We start from the raw sequence: 21965 nt of genomic DNA, 5'->3' as shown, positions 1-21965 counted from the left end.
ATGATTTTATCAGGAAGTAACCAATTCCCTGATACGCATCAATTGTTGACAAAAACCCCAGTCATCTATAAATCATTTGTAGATAGCGTGCTGTCTATCACTGTGGATAACACAGAAAACACCAATAGACATGAAAAAAACAATCAAGTTAGAAAACAGAAGAAAACTAAAACCTTCAAAAATAAGATCAAAACTGAATTATCATTACAAGAGAAGATCCCATATACTAGTAGAAAACGGCTTTCATTTCAATAGGAACAAGGGAAGGACTTTCCCAGGAAGCAATCCGTTCCTCGGGATTTATGTATCTTTTCAACAACCTGATCATTCTACTCTCTAAAGTCTAAAAAATATCCTATACATTTTATCACAATTAAATTCTAACAGCTTTGTCAAAAACCGCATTTACTTAAAATAAGTTTTCCCAATTCAAACCCTATTTCGACCAATTGCTTTTAGCCAATGTTCCAGCCGATATGATGTTAATATATGATTTTGCATTTATTACAAGAGAGCCGTTTCGCATTAGAAAAAAAGCTAATACAGCCCTATTTAGGTTTTACCAAAGTAAACACTTTGGAGTAATCAGGGTTGCAGCTGTATAAGCCACCTAGTAAGAGATTACACAAAAGGTTGAACACGTATCTGATTAATACGTATTCCAATGCATATAAAAATTTAGGCTACAATTTTTACGACTGAAAGAGTTGCTAAGTTCAAATTTTATTGTTAAATTCCATTCACATAAACTAATACAGAGCTTTTTCTTTTGAGTATTGTAGTAGGTTAATATCTAAATCCAAGCCTAAAACATGTGTCTATATATTCTGAAGACTTAGCCAGAGTAAATAATCAATGAATTTAGCCTACATTTTTTTTTTACAAAAAAAAAAAAAAAATTGGCTTCTTGATTTGCATTTTTGTTGTGTTTATTAATATTTCTTTTATTCTCTTTCATATAATCAGTTGTATATTTTAGAGGATATTTTGTTCGATTGCTAAGCTTTATATGGAAATAATTCTACATTTTCCGATTAGTAATTTATTCTTTATTTCTCCAACAGCTTTGAAAACAGAACGCAGAAAACTGAATGTGAATCCTTTTATTAAGTATACCAAAAACAGGATGCAGTAGCTGTCTTTGCAGAGTTGTATCGATCATTTTATTTCTCACTTTTACTTTTTGATGACTTTGGAGAATCTTATTTTTTGTACTTGCAGTCCTTTTTGGAATAGCCTGTTTTGATGAATGAACAATCTAGAAAATTAATTAAAAATAGTTGGATGAAAAAAATGTTTTATATACTGTGGAATATCCTTAAATTAAGACCAGAATTTTATTTCAAAAACAGGAGTCGGAAAGTTTCTTTACAAGGTTTCTCTATCAATAGCCAATTTGGCTGAAAATTCAATCTATGAATGAAAATTCAGTCCGTTAATTACATTTACAAAAAACATGGTGCATTAGCTGATTACTCATAACCCTTATTGGAATAGCCTATTTAGCTGAGTGTACCGCCAATCTTTATATTGCACGTGAACTATTTAGAAAATAAAATTAAAAAGCACCGGAGATGCAATAAGGATTCAACATACCACAAAATATACTAAAATTAAGACCAGAGTTAAAGAAAAGAGTTTCATTTCAAAAGAAATGAAATTACATTTCATTTCTAAAAAAAAACTTTCACTTCAAAGAAAAAATTGAAAATGTTTCGGTCGAGATTTCCCTATAAATAAAAAAAATAATAGAGTTACAAAAAAAAGTTCAAAGTAGCTACATTTGAATTTCTTTTGATACATCTTCACCCGGTTCGAACATGACATCTCTATAATACGAGCGGATTCAAGCCAATTCTGAATCCTGAAAAATAAAAAGCTTCAAAACACACTACGTATATACAGATTGTCACAAGGGTACTTGAAGAATACTTAAAGGGAAAGATCAGTTGACCAAAAGGCCATGTTTGCACGCTACTACTAAAACTACTACGACTACTACTATTACTATTAATCTAAATACTACTTCTATTGCAACTGCTCCATGGCTAAGAGTATAAACATTAAAATTTCAGGAAGTATTGAGGGGCAGGTAGAACTAAATTAAAACTATGAATATACAAATTATCAAAAGGGCATATCAACTATGTCATAGCAACGACTAATTGTATTAAGTTTATATAATACTGCTTAAGTTAATACCATTGATGCTTCTAGTACTATCGATATTACTATTAAACCTAGTACTAGTGCCACAACTAGTACAACTGGTACTCCAACTACTACTGATGTGACTACTATTAAAACTGTGCCTACAGTTAATACAGGTTGTCAAAAGGGCACAACGGCATTATCTTAGGAAAAGCTTGTACTACTACTGCTAGTACTAATAATGCTACTAAAGCTAAGGTTACTAATACTAATTCTGCTGCAACTACTACTACTGCTACTGCTAAAACTTAAAAGCGTTAAGGTGAAAATTTTGATGACTGTTAGAAACAGTGTTGAACTAAATCAAAATACACTAAACGCGTACAGTTTGTCAAGAGGACGAAGCAAAACAAAGGCGATATGTGCATGCTATTATTTGAGCTACCAATACTACCAAAACAACTATTATTACTACGCAAGTTAAGGATATTAAGACGAAGCTTTCAAGGAATTTGTAGCATATGTTGAACTAAATCAAATAGAACTATGAGCCTGTAGAATTGCCAAAATGATGTTACAGGATGTATCCGGGGAACGGTTTACTTTATTAAGTTGCAACTTTCAGGGTATGTTATATCAGATTTTGAGCTAATCATAAGGCACCATGTGTATACAAGTAATACAAATAATACGACTGCTATAACCAATGTGGCTGAGAGTATCAATGTGTAACTTTTAGGGATAGTTTAGGAGAAGTTTCAATTAAATGAAACAATTATGTACATACAGATTTTCGAAAGAGCATATAAGCAATATAACAGGCAGCGCAAGACTATCATAGACAGCAATATCATATATCGTTTTTAAGGGAGCCAACACGAGTGGAAATTAAAAGCTCTAGTGCCCTTTTTAAGATTGAAAAATGATTGGAGGGCAAGCAAACCCCCTACTCAAGCCCATTGATTCATCAATCTTTGTCCTTTATGACGTCATTTTCGTGAATGTTCTATTTTTGTTGGCTCTAAGGAATATTTCATTGAGAAAGACAATCATAAATGACATTATGAAGGCAACCTGTATTCTAACCTGTATATAAGCAATATAACAGGCAGCGCAGGACTATGTATATAAGCAACCTCCAACCTGTATATAAGCAATATAACAGGCAGCGCAGGACTATGATAGATAGCAATATATTAATTTTAAGGGAGACAACACGAATGGAGATTAAAAGCTCTAGTACCCTTTTTAAAATTTAAAAGTGATTGGAGGGCAAGAAAACCCTCCACTCAAGCCCATTGATTCTCCAAAAACGCCCTACCAAAATTTTGAAATGTTCATTTTGTTCGTTAAGCTGAAAGGTTCTGTTAAAATGTTTCTGGGAATGCTGAGGAGGTCATCCCCCAATAGTTATGCAATTCATCAATAGTGTACATACAGCATTTGTTATCAGAAAAGAGAATATGTGACCTTTGATGTTCAAAAAACCAAACGCATTCAAGTAAAGCTCTTGGAGAATAATGAGGGGAGTATAGAAATAAATCAAAACATTCTATGGGCATACAGGTTGTCAAATGGGGGAAATTCAGGTATGACTAAGGATATGTTTGAAATTTAAAGGAATAATAAAGAGGGTAATCAATTGACCAAGAGCAAATTGAGGAGAATCTTGAACAAACCAGAAGTCACTATGCTCATGTTACCGCTATTGCAAATATTACAACTGCTACGACCACTACTTCTACTGAGGTTGAAACTTTCCCGGAGCACTTAGGAGGGTGTTAAAGTGAAACAAAATACACTGTGTGCATACAAGTTGCCAAAAGGATGTATTAAACATTTCTCAGGAATAGTACCGAGCATTGAATTGAAAATTTCAGTGTATGTTATGTGGGATATTGAGCCAACAAAATATATATACTGCTCACGGCTAAGAGTATTAAAAAGACATTTTCAGATATTGTTGGATAATATGTTAAATTAAATTGAAACCCGCTGTATTCATGTAAATTGCTAAAGAGCGTTAAAAATGTTAAAACTGTTTTGAATAGAGAGATTTGCACATTATGAAAATTCACTATATGTATACGACTACTCATAGTAATAGTAGTACTGCTACTGTTGTTAATACTAATGTTACTAAGGCTAAATATATTAATGGGGAAGTTTCGAGGACTATTGAGGGAGTGCTGGGCTAAATCATAACACATTTTTGCGACTGCAGGTTGTTAACAGGACATATCACAAATATCTCAAAAAGTGCTTAAAGTACTAAGTTGAAACTATCATGTTATGAGCAGTTGATTTTGTACTAGACCAAAAAGGCAGGTAACAGCTTAGATTTAAATAAGCATTACTGCTTACAACTAAAACTACTATTGTTATTGCTAATACTACTCCTATTAATCCTACTATTACTTCTGCTTGGGTATTCGGGTATACCTATACCCTAGAATTGGGTATAAAAAAAAACTTTTGCAGAGTTTTTGAGGCTTTAAACCAAATCAATAGGTACTGTGTGTATGCTGATTTCCAATAAGACGCCTCAGCAATACCTCAAGAACAACTAAGGGTATTAAATTGAAATTTTCAGGGCTACTAAGATTACTACTTTTGCTATTACAATTAAACTCAATTAAAGATTGTAAGTGCATCCAGGTTATAGAAAGAGCAAAGTGCAATGTTTTGGAAATTGTATTATATCTTATTTTTCAAGAACATTTGAAAAGGTATACAAAAGGTACACAGTGCTATTGCATTGCAATAGCACTGCCTAAGTAAAGTGCAATGTAGACATAATGTATTTTTTTCCTCCAAGGATCTTTGTCTGGAAGGAGTTATCGTAGAAACTTCGAAAGGAGCTGATTCGAAAAGTCCCAGTACCCTCTTTGAATTCCAAAAATGATTGGAGGGCAAACAGCCACTATGCTTCCATTAATTCCCCAAACACATTCAATCAAATTTTTTTGACAACCTTTTTGTTTAGTAAAGTTGAAACTTGAAAGGTCCAATAAATGTGCCCCTACAAAGCCCTCAGGGCAAGGACTACAAGTTTTGTAATTTGCCTGTTGCATAAGTATTTGTTATTGAGAAAGGAGGGCATTTTTGACTTTTAGTTTCCAAAAAGACAAAGAGCATTCAGATAAACAGTTCTCAGGATCTCATGATTGGTTGTAAGATTTTACCATTGTAAAATTACAAATACCATGAACACCAATGAACATTAACACTAACAACACTACAATGCAACTTACAAACTAACTAACTAATGAATGCTAACTACTGAACAGCAACTAACTAACTAATGAAACACACACACTAGAAATAGTAAAGAGCAATGCTTTGGGACATGACAAAAAAAGAAATGAAAATAAAATATGCAAAACACATAATTTGGTGCTTAGTTATTAAATGATTAAAAATCCATCAGTTTTATTGTCATTCTTGAAATACTTTGTATTTCAAGTTAAAGTGATCAACGATCATTTATTGTAGATATCGAAAATAGTTGGCAGCAATCTTTGTTTGCATTGGCAGAAAAACAATTGTTGTTAAAAGCACGTTGTTAACAATTTCGATAAGAATAGCAAGAAATCAAATCCATATATCAATATACACCACCTTTATTATTGTCACCTGCCCCCTTGCTAACTTAACAAAAAAAAATCAAATTTATAGATGGCACTAACAGAAATGTAATCCCATTATGGAATGCACATTGTGCATGTTATCATTAAAATTTAAATTTATAAGAAACGTTATCAAACTTAGAAACTTGCCTTTTATAAATTTAAAAGATAATTTTTTTTTATTTAGAATTTTTTTGGGTGCAAGTCAAGAGAAATCACTGACCTGTCAGACCTGTGGTCCTTACCCTTATTTGCCAGAGTCTCCAGGTCTGGCCTATAACATTTAAAGAAAAAACCCACAGTAACCTGAAAAATCCATCAAGAGATATGTGAAGTTGCAACCTCCGGAGGTCTGATTAGTCGACCAAAAAAGTTTTACAAAAGTCCCTATTGATGAGTTTAGTTCGCCATTCTACTATCCAAGCAATAAATTTGAAACTCTCGTAGAAACTTGGAACCATTAATAAATAACTTAAAAACACTTTACCACAAAATAACTGTAGCCAAGCCCAACCCCCTACCGAACAATGACTATATAATCCCAATCTCCTGCATTGTACAACGATCTAATTGTCAAGTATTAATCAATCTCATTCACGGTAACTAAATTCGATCCATAAACGGTCAGTCCATGAAGAAACTATCCCGCTAACACTCAAGCTTCCAAATAGAGTCCAAACTTTGTTTAAAACATTATTCCGAAGTGTGTCAGACCAACGTAAAATGCCTAAGCAACAACAGGAAAAATTAAAAATACTCTTGACATCAAATGCACTATTATATTTTTATAATATTATTATACCCAAATATATTAACGAATTTATTGATAGAAGCAAACGTTATTTGCAATAAGATGTGAAAGCTTGTAGTTTTCAACGATGACAAAAATATTAGCGACAGTAGGAAACATAATTAATTGTGCATACAGAATTTTCATACCGAAGTTGTCAAACAGTTCGTGGTAGCAAACTGTAAGTATGGAGTGACCAAACTCAATAGTAACCGAAACTCTAAAAAAAAGGAAAAAAAGATACCACCCTTAAAGCCATAAAATCTACAGGAAAATCCCACCAGCATAACAAAGAACTCATCCTACTGTAGAGATTTCAAGCTCTTACTTGCAAAAATGCGGAGTTTTTGTATTTCTTGCAATAAGAAAGATCATGGAGGCGTGTTTATTTGTCTTTTTTTGTTTTGGTTTTTCAGAGGTGATCGTATCGACCTATTGCTCCTAGAACACCATGAGACGGCTTGTTCAAAGGGATATAAAAGTTTTAGTACCCTTCTTAAGTAACTCAATTACTTAATTCAATTATTTAGTAACTTAAGTAAAAATTGGAGGGCAAACAGGCCCCCTTCCACGCCTCTTTTTTCTCAAAATCCTTCGATTAAAATTTTGAGATTGCCATTTTCTTCATCATAGTTAAAAGGCCGAATAACAATGCCATTGGAAATAACACCAACCCCCATAGCCCATGGGGAAGGGTCTTTAGATTATAAGAGTTGCTCATTATTTATGTATAATATTAGTTATTGGGAAGCACTGACAAATTTTTGGGTGAGGGAGACATATTTTCTGTTTGGGGAATTTTTCATGGGGAGAACTTTCCTTGGAAAGAGAATTTTCCAGGGGAAAAAATTTTCAGAAGAGATTTTACACTGGGGGAGTTTTCTAGAATTCCTATACAAAATTCTTCCTTTGTCTTGCTCTCTTTTTGTCGACTCAATTTTACGCATGGAAATCTTAAGGGTAATTGTCCGCGGTAAATTTTTACCAAGATTAAATTGTTCAGAGGATATTTCTGTGAGGAGGAGGGATTTTTCCGTGGTGGTGGAGCAAAATTTCATGGTATTATTTAATAAGAGCTCATATGGCATTTGTGACGAGGTCGGAAGAACCAAAAACTAAGAGCTCATACGGCAAGAGCTCTAGCAAAATTCAAAGAATCAATAGATTGATTTAAAAGGAAAATCAGAGGCTTAATACCGGTCGGGATTTAAAATAAGAGCTCTGAGACACAAGGTCCTTCTAAATATCAAAATTCATTAAGATCCGATCACTAACTCGTTAAAATATCTATATTATAGTTAAAAATATCTCATTTTTTTTCCTTTCCTTTCAGCCCCCCAGATGGTCGAACCGGGGAAAACAACTTTAACCTGTAAATTTGTGCAGGTCCCTGACAAGCCCATCCATTTTCATCGTCCTAGCACATCCACAAGCACCAAACTCACCAAAGCACTGGAGCCCCCTAACTCCCTCAAAGAAAACGGATTCAGTCCGGTTACGTTAATCACGTATCTACGACATTTGCTTATTCTATCCACCAAGTTTCATCCCGACCTCTCCACTTTAAGCGTTTTCCAAGATTTCCAGTTTCCCCCTCCAACTCCCCCCAATGTCACCAGATCTAGTCGGTATTTAAAATAAGAGATCTGAGACATGAGTTCCTTCAAAATATTAAATTTCATTAAGATCCGGTCACCCGTTCTTAAGTTAAAATACCCCAATTTTTCTATTTTTCCGAACTAATACCCTCCCCAACTCTCCCAAAGAGAGCAAATCCCTTCCAATTACATCAATCACGTATCTATAACTTGTGTTTTTTCTTCCCATCAAGTTTCATCAAGATCTCTCCACTCTAATTGTTTTCCAGAATTTCTGGTTTCCAAGATTTCTGTTTCCCCTTCCAGCCTCCTATGTCCCGGATTAAATTCGAATTCAAAATGGAGCATCTGAGAAATCTTTCTATGTATCAAGTTTCATTAAGATCAGATCACCCATTCGTAAGATAAAGGTACCTCAATTTTCACGTGTTCCAGGATTTCTGTTTTTCCCCTCAAACTCCCCCCAATGTCACCAGATCTGTTCAGGATTTGAAATGAGAGCTCTGAAGTACAACTTTTTTCTAATTATCAAGTTTCATTAAGATCTGATTACCCATTCGTAAGTTACAAATACCTCATTTTTTCTAACTTTTCGAAATCCCCACACACACACACCCCCTCCCATTCCCCCAATGAGAGTGGATCCGGTCCAGTTATGTCAGTCACGTATCTTGAACTTGTGCTTATTCTTCCCACCAAGTTTCATCCAGATCTTTCCTCTCTAAGCCTTTTCCGAGATTTCTGACCCCCCCCCCAACTCCCTCAAATGACACTTGATCTGGTTGGGATTTACAATAAGAGATCTGAGTTACGAGGCCCTTCTAAATATGAAATTTCATTAAGATCCGATCACTCCTTCTTAAGTTAAAAATACCTCATTTTTTCTAATTTTTCAGAATTGACCCTACCCCCAACTCCCCCAAAGAGAGCGGATCTGTTCTGGTTATGTCAATCACGTATCTAGGACTTGTGCTTAGTTTTTCCACCAAGTCTCATCCCGATCCCTCCACTCAAAGCGTTTTCCAAGATTTCAGGTTTCCCCCTTCAACTCCCCAAGGTCACCGGATCCTGTTGGGATTCAAAATAAGAGCTCTGAATCACGATACTCTTCTAAATATGAAAGCTCCTTAAGATCCGATCACCCGTTCGTAAGTTAAAAATACCTTATTTTTTCTAATTTTTCCGAATTAACCGTCCCCCCACTCCGCCCCCAGATGGACAAATCAGGCAAAATACTATTTCTAATTTAATCTGGTCTGGTCCCTGATACCCCTGCCAAATTTCATCTTCCTAGCTTATCTGGAAGTGCCTAAACTAGCAAAACCGGGACCGACAGACCGACAGAATTTGCGATCGCTATATGTCACTTGGTTAATACCAAGCGCCATAAAAAACGATCAAAAACTAAACTAAAAAAACAATTTTTTAGTAAGAAACAATGTTAAAACTTAAAATGAATAGAAATTTTTACGTATATGAGGGGTAGCCCCCTCCTCTACACCTCGATCTGTACGCTATAATATGATTTTTTTCTCAATTCTCTAAGAACGACTCCTGAAATACAATGTTCGTTTAATTTGAACAATAAGAAGCTTTTCAAAAGTACTCAAAACTTAAGCATGAAGAGAAAGGTGTTGATAAGGGGAAAACTCCCACCATATACGTAATAATTCATATGCAATAGAAGTTTCAATGTTGCTCGTTACTTTCAGTTAAAAAAAACTAGTTTTTTTTATTTAATTGCTTAAAAGGGCCTAGTTATGGCTCTTTTAAAAAAGATAAGAATTAAACGGCTTATGCTAGCTTTGCCTCTCACACAGACTGCCTACCTTGGCTTTGTCTCTAATTTGCCAATGGCTTGGTGGCATCTTTATTTTAATTCATAACTTCATATGCTTAGATCCGACTAATGACAACCAAAATCAGTAGCATTTGTCATTCATACATTTAAACATCTTCATATTTCATTCGTGTTATAAATAATTTTCTCTGCGTGAGCTCAGCCCCAGCTAGTTAAGCTATAGCCACTTGTTATCATATTGCAATTTTTTTACTCAGTTTCACACTTGTTACACATTTTCGTTGGATAGAGGAAATGAGACATATAAACAAAAAAAAATAATCAAAACAAAACTAAATTAAAAAATCCAATTATTACAAAATTAAAGCTATAATTTACATAGATTAAAATTCAAAATAATTATATAATTATATTTCAATGTAATCAAAATTATTCATTAAATATTAAATAATTACAAGTAACATAAAAGCAGAACAATAATTTATTGGCTTAAAAAGAATAATAAATGAACTAAGGTTAAATTTTAGAAGGAAACATGAATGTAAAAAATATAACGTTGATATTTCTACTCGTTTCAGGTGATGGAATGGTGGAGTGGTTTCCTTTAGGGCAAAGAGTAGGGAGATAATATGTTTTATTGTAAAAAAAGGGGGGTGGGGTGATATTGTGTTTGAGAGTAGAAGCAGTGACAACATCAAACGTTATGTAGAAAAGGAGTTATTTAGTTTCTTTGTTAATTTAATTTTTGTATATTTGGAAACGTAAAATCAACTTAAAAAAAACCCACTAACTTGAAACTGTTCAAAACAAGTTCGCCATAACGAAAAAGAGTCTTAATAAAAATCTTGCTATTGTACTTACGTACCTTTTTTAGTTGATTTGTGAAATGAAGACTTTTCAGTAGTGGCCAGTATGCTTCTTTGAATCCAAATTGATACCTCGAGGGGCTTCGGCTACCAAATGGACCTGTAAACATTTCTCTTCTCATTAATGACTTATCTTCTACTAGGAACAGTTGGTACCTCTTTCCAATTTATAAAGTAAGTAATTAAGTAAGTATTACCCATGATATTGGAAAAATAAAAGGGGAAAAAAAGGAAAAATAAATACTACAGGGAATACATATAAAAGCACAACATAAACAAAAAAATATATATAAAACAACATCACTGTGTCAACTATATCCATACTATGCCCACTTTACTAGATCAAGGATTAACTAACCAAGAAGATGACTGATGGTCATCCTTTTCGGGGAATCAGCCCTCAGATCTTTAGGTGTTTCGTAAAGCAGTGCCAGTGGGGGGAGGGCAAGTCTAAAAGAAGTTCGGTTGGTACCATCTTGGTAAATACATGCTATCTTAGTAAAGACAATACCCTCCATCTTGGTAGATAATGGTAAAAACCATCTTGGTAGATATAATAAAAATTTAAAGTATTTAAAATAGCCTCTCCTTAACTAAAGGAGGTCTTTATTCTACATTAAAGGCAGGAGACCAGAAAGAAACAGAATTGTTGGAGAGCAAAAACTATTGCGATTTACACAAACCTCGAGAAACACTACTTTCCAAACTCTACACAAACCTAAGTATCAGAAGGTGTCAAAAATGAAAGTGAAGAAGAAAATATTGCGTTAGAAGAACAAAACCGTCACAATCTTCGACGCAAACAAAATATGGCGCGAAAGTACGAACATACAAAGATGTCAAACCCTACAATTGTTGATTACAATATATTTGGATCCTTCAACGTTTTATGTATTCCCTGGGGACTGATTTAAAGGTTGCTACTTATAATGAGAATCAATTTATATTAATTTTTTTAACCGACATATTAACATTTCTGGCAACTAAAACGATCTAAAAAGGTCGCAACATTAAGCAAGAACTTGTATTTTTCCTGCGGTGGTTGTATCGAACATATGTTCACGCCACGACATCAAAAAGAGGCTCAAATTATCTACAGTAAGAAGATAAGTGACAAAGAGAGTAAATTCATACAAACATGCCACTTAGCCGTGCCGGCACCCGGCTTCAAAATCATATTTTTTTCTTAAAACTAGCACATTGATATTTCTGGCTAAAAAACAATTTAAATGTGTCACAGCTTTAAGGAAGAATTCGTATTTTGCCCAGGGTGGTCGTATGGAAACTATGGCCACGCTATTACATAAAGAAGAGCCTCACACTGTCTCTGGTTAGAAGATAAGCAACAAATATAAATCAAAATATACAAGCCTGCCAAGCCTAGACATAAAAGAGACTTCTTAATGTCTATATAATATATACTATATTTATAAACGAGCAATAATTGTGTATTTATTCATTTATTATTCTCGAAGACTGGCTGCGTATTTTTCCCGGAAAATTGGTATCCTGGAATTTTTCGGCCTGAAAAAATGATCGATATAGGTTAGACGATCGAGAAAATTCGTTAAAAGCCTCAATTATAGATAAAAATACAGTTATGTAAATGCCGGCATATTTATAAATATTTTGAAAAGCATACATACGTAACATTTGCCCCAGTCGTGGTTGTATCGTTTTCAGTGTCTATGATGCAGGCAAATTACACAAGAAACCAAAAACGTATGATTGACGTCATATTTATGATTAAATTTCAAGAGAAATAATTATATTATTCCTATCCCAAGAGTGAACGTATCGTATTTGTATCTATACTATGACGCATACGACATTACAAACGGAACACAGCTAAATACAAAATACCAAGTGCAATTAGTCCATTTATAAAATATGTTTTAAGTAGTTTCATAATGCCGAGAGTAAGAAGAGCAAGTAAAGAGAGGAATTATAATGCATAGAGGACAAATAAACAACCTAAAATCAGTATTACCACAATACCTCTGATTAGCCAGTACCACCTTCGAATCCTGGTCCAGACTTTTTTTTTGACTTTTTCAAGACCCATGTGCATGTTATGTCATAGGTAATGTTTTATAAGAGATGCAGGTGACTGTTAAGTAATCAGAGTTAATGGTTACGCAATCTTACGTGACTTGGTAGATTTATTAGAAATGACGCCTTCTCATGTGACATGTTAGATTTCAGAGGCCCGTGGGGAAATCCCCGCATGTAACTGAGGAGGGCACAAACGTGGGTGTTACATAATGGCAGTGCACACGTGGGTGTTACATAATGACAGCGCAAACGTGAGTTTTAAGTAACGGCGGTGCACAGGTGGGTGTTATGTAATGGTGGTGCACACATGGGATGTGACACAATCTTACACGTGGGTACTATGTAATGATGAGGCACACAGGTTGGTGCTAAGTAATAGAAACGCACACTTGGAATATTACATAATGACAGCGCACACGTAGGATGTTATGTAATGACGGTACACACATTAGTGTTGCATAATACTTTAAGAGATTTTTCTTCGAGACTTCTTTTTCTTTCAAGGCGTTTTTTTTCATGGAACCTTTATATTCTAATGATTTTTGTCCCTATTTAGATTCAAAAGGGTCATTTCCATCCAATGAAACTGCGCCCTAGACAGCTCGCCAAGCAATCTATTTAAAATATTATGATTCGGGTAATACATTCTAAGAAATAACCAATTCTAAGCGCGGAAAATTCCCAAATCACGCTTACTAGAATGATTAAGCTATTGATTACATGTTTCCTATGACTACAATAACTGAGATACTGAGGGGAAATCGATTACTAGAGTTTGGTTATATTTGAAGTGCACCTGCCTGCTAAGTAATGCTTTAGAAGGGTATTATTAACCCAGACAAAGCGATTTCTCACTTCTCAGTGATATGATCCTAGCAATTTGGAGGGCCCTTCTTAGAGGATTTCTAGAGATGTTTATTAGAGATTGATATAAACTTATTCAAAACATAGGAAAATATTCCTTCTTAGAGAATGTTAAGAAATATTTTCTTAGGGAATGATCTAAGTATGCTCAACATATAGGAAATTGGGACACAAGACAAGTGACTTAATTCTATATTTTGTTCTTTTTTCTTGGTATTATTTTCTATCAATTCCTTGCCTGTGACACTTAATAGCTGATCCATTCCCTAGAGAGCAATTTCAACGGGAGTGCCTAACAACCAATCCCAGAGGGGGCTTGTTATTTTTAGATAAATTTAAACCAAATCAAGAGTTATTTCTGAGAGGTTTAATGGAGATGCTAAGCTTCTTTGAGCCACGGCTATGCATATTCATACCACCGTAATAATATGTGGCTGACCCAATCCCTGCCGAGCAATTCCAGCGGCCCCTCTATTATCCAATTCCACGAGAAGCCTAGAAACTAATTCCAGTGGGACCCTAGCGAGCAATTCCAGCAGGACCCCCAACATCGGATTCTACCTTCGACCCTAGCAACCACTTCTACCGGGGATGTCAAATTTCAGTGCCAGCTTATAACTAGAAAGATTCAATTCTTTTTTTGCGGCAACCAGAAAAGGTGCTTAAAAGGGAGGATTATTTTATTCAGAATTGAATCCAACGACACGGTAAAAAGCGCTTGACCGATTTTTCGACTAGTCATGACGGTTTAGAGGTGCTAGAGGATCAAGAGTAATATTGATGATGATCAGACAATTGATAATCAAACGTGACCTTTGCTGTATTGGCTTTCAAATCACTCGATACTGCGACATGAACCAAGACAGATGTTCTCAAGGACCTATAATATAGTTTAATCACACGTTTAATCCAAACAATCAAGAAATCGCTCAATATACCATAAACTAATGTTGTATGTAGCAATGCTTGAAAATTTGGCTACGTTCATCTGAGGACCCACAAAGAATTAGAACCGCACTTTTTGACGCTTAAGGCACACTCCTCCCCCAGCCTACACAGATCCACCGATCCTTCTTCATAATACCTGAAGCTCTATTATATACAACTGTAAACAATTTTTTCAAGCTTCAACCAAACATCTACTCACACGAAGCACACCCTTAGAAACTAATGCGCCACCGTACGGCATTACTGCCTCTAGAGCAGGAGGCTGAATATGGCTATATTTTTTTTTGGTAATTCTAAATAAATTGACCATTCCAGAATTTTTCACACAATTGCTTATTGGCCTTTTTTTGGCTAGAATTGTTGTTTGGCACTAAAAAAAAAAAACTCAAAACGACGCTTTACTGTGGGACACTCTTTTTGGCTAAAATAAATGTCTATATTAACCGTTATTTTGTAGGATTACCTGCAACTTTAGAAGCCGATGCGCCATCGTACGGCATTACTGCCGCTGAAACAGGAGGCTCAATACGCGTATAGTTTTTCAGTAACTCTAAATTGATTGACTTTCTCAGAATTTCAACAAAATAGCTTTTTTACTTCTTTTGGCTAGAATTGTTGTTTTGCACCACGAAATGAAGGAAAACACCACTCTGCTGTGGGACAGTCTTTCTGGCAAAAACAAATATGTTAAAAAACAAGTATGTTAAAACAAGTATGTTAGCCGTTATTTCGTAAGACTACCTGCACCTTTCGAAAGTAATGCACAATAGTACGGCATAAGTTTCTCTATAACAGGAGGCTCAATACGCCTAGAGCTTTATTGGTAATTCTAAATCAATTGACTATCTCAGAATTTTCACACAAAAACTTTTTGGGCTTCTTTTGGCTAAGATTGTTATTGTACACCATGAAATGACTGAAAACACCGCTTTGCTGTAGGACAGTCTTTCTGGCTAAAATAAACGTCTATGTTAACCGTTATTTTGTAAAACTAACTGCACCTTTAGAAACCAATGCGCCACCGTACGGCATTACTGCCTAAGAAACATGAAGCTCAGTACGCGTAGTTTTTTCGGTAATTCTCAATGAATTGACTATCTCAGAATTTTCACACAATAGCCTTTTGCCAAGAGTCATTGATTAGCACAACAAAAACTCTTTTTGGCCAAAATAAATGTCCGTGTTAACCGTTTATTTTGTGGGACTACCAACACCTCTAGAAACAAATGCACTACCGTACATAATTACTGCCCTTCTGGCAACCCTCATCATTCCCAAGACATTTTTAGATCTATTTTTTTAATAAAATGATATCTAATTCCGCTTCCCCCAATTCTCACCCCGGTCAAAACAGCTCCACCTTCAATTCTGCGGGCTTCCATCCTGGATCAACCGAATCCAGTTCCAGGTTTCCCAATTCCAATCACGTCAATTTCGCTCCAAGTTCCATCGATTCCAAGATTTTATATGCGGCTACCTCCGTGGTAATCTATGGCTGAAAAATGATACCCCTCTTGCGCACATTATTACGCCTAAGGATTTGTCAACCTGTTCTCCCTAAGAAATAAATTTATTAACTTAAAAATTACCATTGTATTTATTTGAATTTGTTAAGTGCTGATATTTCTTCTAAAACCTGTTGCGTGTTGATTTTTCTCTTCATGAAACTTGTACATTGATTTTTCTCCTCGTGAAACTGATTTTGTTCATGGAACTTGGTGCGTGCTGATTTGTCTTCTTGAAACTTGTTGCATATTGATTCTTCTCTTCGCAAAACTTGTAAATTGATTTTTTTTTCCTCGCCAAACTAATTTTGTTCGTGGGACATGTTGCGTGCTGATTATTTTTGTGGAGCTTATTGCGTGCTAGTTTTTTTAGAGAAACTTGTTTCACGTTCATTTTATCTTCATGAAACTAGTACATTGATTTTTCTCCTCATGAAACTGACTTTGTTCATGCAGCTTGTTGCGTGCTGATTTTGTTCGTGGAACGTGATGCGTGCTGATATTTGCTCGTGAAACTTGTTGCCTGTTGATTTTTCTCTTCATGAAACTTGTATATTTATATTTCTCCTTGTAAAACTAATTTTGTTCATAGAACTTGTTGCGTGTTGATTTTTTGTTCAAGGAGCTTATTGCGTGCTGATTTTTGTTCGTGAAACTTGTTGCATGTTAATTTTTCTCTTTATGAAATTTGTAAATTGATTTGTCTCCCTGTGAAACTGATTCTACTTATGAAACTTGTTACATGCTGATTTTTGAAAGAGGAAATTTTTGCGAGCTGATTTTGTAAGTGGAACTTGTTGCGTGCTGATTTTTTTTTCGTGAAACCTAATTTGAGCTAATTTATGACCGTGAAACTTGTTTCATGTTGATTTTTCTCTGCGTAAACTTGCAAATTGATTTTTTCCACGAGAAACAGATTTTGTTCATGGAACTCGCTCCATCCTGATTTTCATTCGTGAAACTTGTTGCACGTTGATATTCCACTTTGTGAAATTTGTACAAAGATTTTTTTTCTCGTGAAACTGATTTTGTTCATGGAAGTCATTGCAAGCTGATTTTTTTTTTTTGTTCATAGACCTTGCTTTGTCCTGATATTTTTCCGTGAAACTTGATATACTTTTATTTTTCACTTCATGAAGGTTTTACATTGATTTTTCTCCCCGTAAAACTGATTTTGTTCATGAAGCACATTGCGTGCTGAAATATTTTGTTCGTGGAACTTTTACGCGCTGAGTTTCGTTCGTAAAACTTGTTGGACACTCATTTTTCTCTCCGGGAAACTAGTTGCGAGCATATTTTTGTTCGTGGATCCTGGTGAATGCTGACTTTTGTTCGTGAAACTTGTTGCATGTTGATTTTTCCCTTCGTGAAACTTGTACATTGATTTTCTCTCCTCGTAAAACTGATTTTATTCATGAAACTTGTTGAGTGCTGATTTTTGTTGGTGAAACCTGATGACTGCTGATTCTTGTTCGCCAAACCTGTATATTTATTTTCCTGCTACTGATTTTGTACATAGGACTTGTTGCGTGCTGATTTTGTTGGTGGAACTTGTCGCGTGCTGATTTTTGTTCGTGAAACTTTTTGCACGTTAATTTTTCTCTTCGTGAAACTTGTATATTCATATTTCTGCTCGTCAAACTGATATTGTTCATAGAATTTTCTTGCTGATATTTGTAAATGGAAACTTATTGGGTGCTGATTTTTGTTCGTGAAACTTGGTGCATGTGATTTTGCTCTTCCTGAAACTTGTAAATTGATTTTCCTCGTGAAACTGATTTTGTTCATGAAACTCTTTGCGTGCTGTTTTTTGTTCCTGGAACTGCTACGTTCTGATTTTTGTTCGTCAAACTTGTTGCACATTGATTTTTCTCTTCGTGAAACTTGAATATTGATTTTTATCCTCATGAAACTTATTTTTTTTATGGAACCCACTCCCTGCTTATTTTTTTTGCTCGTAGAACTTTCTACGTGCTGATTTTTGTTCATGTAAATTGTTGCAAGTTGATTTTTCCCTTCGTGAAACTTGTACATTGATTTTATCTCCTTGTATAACAGATTTTGTTCATGGAACATTTTGCTTGCTGATTTTGGTCTTGAAACTTTTGGCATGATGATTTTTCTTTGTGAAACTTGTACATTCATTTTTCTCCTCGTGAAACCGATTTTGTTCATGGAAGTTGTGGCGTCCTGATTTTGTTCATGAACCTTGTTTAGTGCTGATTTTTGTTCGCGAAACTTGTTGCAAGTTAATTATTCTCTGCATGAATGTTGTACATTCATTTTTCTCTTCGTAAAACTGATTTTAAGTTGCGTGGGGATTTTTGTTCATGAAAGTTGTTGCATGCTGATTTTTCTTCTTGAAAGTTTGAATTTGATTTTTAAATTTGAATCTTTGAATTTTGTACAATGATTTTTCTCCTCGTGAAACTGAATTTGTTCATGTGTACTGATTTTGTTCCTGAATCTTTTTACGTGATGAATTTTGTTCCTGAAGCTTGTTGCATGTTGATTTTGTTCATATACTTGTTACGAGCTGATTTTTGTTCGTAGAACTGGTTGTGTGCAGATTTTTGTTTTCATAACTTGTTGGATGATGATTTTTCACTTCATTAAACTTGTATATCGATTTTTCTCCTCGTGAAAATGCTTTTTAATACAAATCTTTGTGTGCTGGTTTTTGTTCGTGGAACAGTTTGTGTGCTGATTTTGTTCGCAAAACTTTTTGCGTATTAATTTTTCTCTTCGTGAAACTTGTACATTGATTTTTCTCATCGTGAAACTAATTCTGCTCTTGGAACTTGTTGCGTACTGATATTTGTTTGTGAAACTTGTTGCATCTTGATTTTTATCTTCGTGATTTTTTGCTGTTTCATTGGTTTTTCTCCTCATGAACAAAACCAATTTCATGAGGAGAAAATCAAATGTACAAGTTTCACAAAGAAAAGAATTAACATGCAACATATTTCATAAGCTAAAATCAGGAAGAAAAAGGTTTCACGAACAAAAATTAGCATGCAACAAGTTCCATCAACAAAATCAGTTTCACAAGGAGAAAAAATAAATGTACAAGTTTCACGAAGGGAGAAATCAACATGCAATAAGTTTCACAAACAAAAATCTGCACGCAAAATGTTCCACAAACGAAAATCAGCACGCAACAGGTTCCACAAACAAAAATCAGCACGCAAGAAGTTCCATTTCTAAAATCAGTTTCATGAGGAAAAAAAGCAATGTACAAGCTTCACGAAGAGAAAAATCAACGTGCAACTTGGAATCGTGGAATCGTGATCTTCAACAAAAAAATTGGTTCCATGAAAAAAATCAGTTTCAGTAGGAGAAAAATTAATCTACAAATTTCACAAATTAAAAAATTTCAACATGCAACAAGTTTCACGAACAAAATCAGGACAAAGCAAGTTCTTTCAAGTTCGTGAAATTCGATGCATGTTGAATGTTCTCATCCTGAAACTTGTACATTAATTTTTCGCCTCATGCTTGAAAATGAATATGGGCAAATTGATGACAAAAAGACTGAAGTTATAATCCATGGCCATAAATACAATTAAATGATTTGATATATGATACGGTTACAAAGCGTAAGAGATTTCAGTCATTTGATAGTCATTTGTATAAATTTTTTAAGTCATCAATTTTTCCAAAAAGTCTTATCGGGAATAAACACGTTTTAAAACGACTAAGGGATTATAGAGAAATATCAAAAGATATTTTTTAAATGGTTTTCAGAAGGCACATCAAGTGGGAGTGATGATTTAAAGGAAATTAAACGAAACCGGGTTTAACTCAGTGTATCACCTTTTAGCATGCAAAAGGGTAGCAGACCTTTCACACCACATTTACGTTCAAAGTGGCTCAAGTTTTGAAAGATGCTTACGGAAATATTGGCAAAGCATGATGTTTAAGTTCCGCCACCACACTGGCCTGAGTCACTGGAGTTGAAAAGAAGATGGCAACAGAGTATTTACAGAATAAACTCAGCTACACTCTTCATCAAAATCAAAGATATCGCGGAAATCATTATCGAAAAATTAAAGCCTTTTATTCCTTGCATATATTACAAACAGATCTTCTTAATCTAGGCGAGATTCAAAGACATTACATTAGTTCGTACAATTATATTTTAATCGCAATCAGTGTTTTATTGGCTATGCATATGCTGTTCCATTGCGTTCAAAGAGAGGTAATGAAGCTGCTAGAGCCCTTGAATCTATCTTTGGACAAGATTTTATAGAAAAATTTAAACAGATCGGGGTAGTTAATTTGTTAATCCACATGTAAAAAAGGTTTTATTGAAATATACTACAATTCTCTATCATAGTCATAGTCGTATAAAGGAGCATTGGCTGAAGTAAAAAGAACAATTCGACTTTTAATCTCAAGATATTGTACATTGAAAAAACTGCTGCTTATATTCAAGATTTAGAAAATCATGTTTATTTATCATCAACATCCTCATTGAACTCTGTCCAATCATGGTCCTCTTGAAATTTATCTCAGCAATAATGCACTTGATATTTTTGTAAAACAATATTCCAATGAAAAAGTTGTAAAGAGGAAATTTAAGGTTGGCGTCACAGTTTCAATCAATTAAAGAAGTAATATTTTTAAAATAGAATTACTTGTGGTCCACTGAACTTTTTTAAAGTGTCAAAAGTCTTAGACACTAAACCTGTAACGTATCGTCTACGGGATGTGACAGATGACAAGATTCTTGATAGCTCTTATGATTATGAATTGCAAAAAGTTAAAGCACTGGAATGTATCAAATTGAAAAGATATTAAAGAGTCGAACTTGCAAGGGTAAGAGCCAGTTGCTTGTGCTTTGGCTAGGATGCAAGTCTAATTTTGATTTTTGCATTGCTGCTGAAAACGTTCACAATGTCTAATGATTTTTATGTGATATTAAATAAAAAAACAAGTTTTTTGAAATGAAAGTAAGGAGCGACATTAAAACTTAAAACGAACAGAAATTACTCCGTATATGAAAGGGGCTTTTCCTCCTCGACACCCTACTCTTTACGCTACAGTTTTTTATTGTTTTAAAAAGTAGAGTTGCGAGAAAGAATCAAACTTTAGCGCAAGGAGCGGGGTGTCGAGGAGGAAAAGCCCCTTTCATATACGGAGTAATTTCTGTTCATTTTAAGTTTTAATGTCGCTCCTTACTTTCATTTCAAAAAACTTGTTTTTTTTATTTAATTTCTGAAAGTTTTTGAATTAATGCATGTCTGATTTTGGCTCTCCGTACATAAATTATTAAAATGAAATTTGCATATTAATTCTTTTTTTTGGCAAAATGGCTTTCTCTTAGTTTCGATCAGACGATTTTGAGAAATAAGGGGTGGGGAAGGAGGCCTAGTTGCCCTCAAATTTTTCGGTTACTTAAAAAGGCAACTAGATCTTTTAATTTTTAACGAACGTTTTTATTAGTACAAAATATACGTAACTTAAGAATTAACTTACATAACAAACTTTATATTATTATATTTTTGATTATATATATGAGGGGGTTGGTCCCCTCGTTAATACCTCGCTCTTCACACTAAACCTTGTTTTGTCCCAATTCTTTAAGAATGACCCCTGAATCAGAAAGGCCGTAGAATAAATAGTTGAAATTACTTAAAAATTTTTTAGCATAAAGAGCGAAGTATTTATCTCCTCCTAAATACCTCGCTCTTTATGCTAAAGTATTTTTATAACCCCTCATATGCATAATAATCTCTGTTCGTTTTAATGCTTC

The 21965-nt window shown here is 34.5% G+C and overlaps 1 long non-coding RNA gene across 1 annotated transcript; it reads right to left on the bottom strand.

Annotated features, from left to right (window-relative positions):
* Positions 1-886: 886 nt before the first annotated feature.
* On the bottom strand, positions 887-10919 carry LOC136036384 (uncharacterized). Its single transcript, XR_010619721.1, has 2 exons — positions 10835-10919; positions 887-1864 (listed from the first exon to the last, which is right to left on the bottom strand). It is a non-coding gene; the product is annotated as an uncharacterized LOC136036384 (long non-coding RNA).
* Positions 10920-21965: the final 11046 nt, after the last annotated feature.

The sequence above is a fragment of the Artemia franciscana genome, chromosome 15 (genome assembly GCF_032884065.1).
Source record: "Artemia franciscana chromosome 15, ASM3288406v1, whole genome shotgun sequence".
In the NCBI taxonomy this organism is placed as follows: Eukaryota; Metazoa; Arthropoda; class Branchiopoda; order Anostraca; family Artemiidae; genus Artemia; species Artemia franciscana.
Note: the sequence above shows the minus strand (reverse complement) of the source record. Positions and strands in the feature narration are given on the sequence as shown.